Below are 2,426 nucleotides of genomic sequence, written 5' to 3'. Positions count from 1 at the left end.
TTAGAGAGCCAGAAACATCTCAGCCAAAAATGAGATGGCTCAGAAAGGCATTCAAATTTGTGAAGTCTTTGATGTATGGGGAATAGATTTCATGGGCCCATTTCCTAACTCATTCGGTAATAAATACATCCTTGTAGCAGTCGACTACGTATCTAAATGGGTAGAGGCACAAGCTCTTCCCACTAATGATGCTCGAGTAGTTGTACAATTTCTCAAAAAGTTATTTTCAAGATTCGGCACTCCAAAAGCCCTAATCCGTGACAGAGGTACTCACTTCTGTAATGCTTTAATGGACAAAGTCTTAGCACGATATGGAGTTCACTACCGACTGGCAACACCATATCACCCTCAGACCAGCGGGCAGGTAGAGGTCTTGAATCGAGGAATTAAAAGGATTTTAGAAAGAACTATAGGATTGAATCGCAAAAATTGGGCAGAAAAGTTAGATGACGCTTTGTGGGCCCTCAGGACGGCTTACAAAACCTCCATAGGAACAACACCATTCAAACTTGTTTATGGGAAGACACACATCTACCAGTATAACTAAAACACAAAGTGTATTAGGCTCTGAGAGCAGTGAATTTTGATCTAATGCCCGCCGACATAAACCGGGAAGATCAAATTCACGAACTCGAAGAACTGAGAACATTAGCCTATGAAAATTCCTTGTCTTACAAAGAAAAGACTAAACGCTTGCACGACGCCCATTTAAAAGGAAACAAGAAATTCCAAGTTGGCGATCGTGTACTGTTATACAACACACATTTACGTCTTTTTCCAAGAAAATTGAAATCACGATGGACAGGTCCATACATAGTTGAATCAGTCTTTGACTATGGGACAGTCGAGATCTCAAATTCAAATGGCCAAAAGTTCAAAGTAAATGGGCATCGATTAAAACCATATATCGATGGACCATTTGAAGAAATTTCGGTGGTAGTAACCCTCCAACTCCCTAAATAAAAGATTAAGGAAACAAGGTCCGGCCAAGACCTTCAAAAACTAGGCCTTGTAAATACTTGATAAAAAAAGTTAAAACCCAAAAACACGGGGGCATGCTTGAGTAAGCACGGGGCTGTGCCAAAAATTGTGGTCCAGAATCTTCGCTGCAAAAATCTCAATCAGACTGATTTGTAATAGAATTGTCAGAGTAAAAACACGGACCCTGTTTCCAAAAGCATGGGGGTCGTGCTTAGGTATCGGGTTGGCTATAAAAGGCACCTCTTACCAATGCATTCCTTGCACCAACCAAACCAAAACAATATTCTCTGAAAATTCAACATGCCTACTGAAATGAGTGAAGCAATTCCCGTTCCTCGACAACCGAGAAACGATACCCGCCATGTTTCCAAAACCAAGGTTCTCTTGAAACTTCAAGAACTCGTCAAAGAACTCACCGAAATGAATCTCCTTGCTGAGATGCGCCTCGTTCAACTCACCGAATCAGTGGAAAACATGAAAATGGAACTTCGAAACGTCAACGAACAACTCCAGTTTCAAGTTCTTGGTTTCACGTACTTTCCGCCACCAGGGCCATTCGGAGGAGGACAACCTTTCGGGGGAATCTAGGAAATTTAATTTTCTATTTTCATGTGTAAACAAGTGCATTATTCACAATGTGCTAGGAATTTCGGGCTTAACCCGAACATTTTCTTATTTTTAGGAAAACCGGGCTTATCTCGTATTTGTTTTAGGACCTTTAATTTTAATGAAAAGTAATTTTTCGGATGACCAAACTCTTAAAATAACATGCTAAACATCATCATAAAAATTCCGGCTCTCGCATTATGCTGAAAAATAAAAAGAAAATATCAAAAACAAAAAGCACGGGTCGTGCTCCAAGAAGCACGAGGCCATGGTAACCCAAGAATCTTCAGCATGATACGCGCTGACTCCATACAATTCTCTTACTAAGAAACATTTATTCCCCTAGCAGCACGGGGCCGTGTTCGACTTTCCAGTCTCTATATAATGCATGCAAAAACTCACTATTCCATTCACACCAAATACAAAATTTATTGAAATGGAAAGCAAGAAAGTTGAATGGAAGCCAGTGAGGAAAGGTAAGCAACATGAATCTTCTTCAAACCTTGAGGAAGAGATCATGAGGCTACAATGCAGTTTGAGAGACCAAGTCGAAAGCAACTGTGACAATCGCCAATTCCAGGTTAACCTCGTTAACTCAACTCCGTTAATTCAAACTTTAAGATCGTTGAATCTATAACGCATACTTCATTACATTTAAACTAGGGTTTAAATGACGCTTAACACTTACTACATGTGTAGTAGTCTTTCGGGATTTGCACCGAAACGCAAACGATCGAGGAATAAACGAAGCACACTAAAACACTAATGATGTGATAACTATGTGTTAGGATTATGTGTTATATCATTGTCATGATTATGTGTTATATTATTGTCATGAT

This window comes from Bidens hawaiensis, unplaced genomic scaffold (assembly GCF_021521415.1).
Source record: "Bidens hawaiensis isolate Kalapana, Puna unplaced genomic scaffold, B.hawaiensis_p1.1 tig00047440_1, whole genome shotgun sequence".
Classification (NCBI taxonomy): domain Eukaryota; kingdom Viridiplantae; phylum Streptophyta; class Magnoliopsida; order Asterales; family Asteraceae; genus Bidens; species Bidens hawaiensis.
This window is presented reverse-complemented; position numbering follows the sequence as displayed.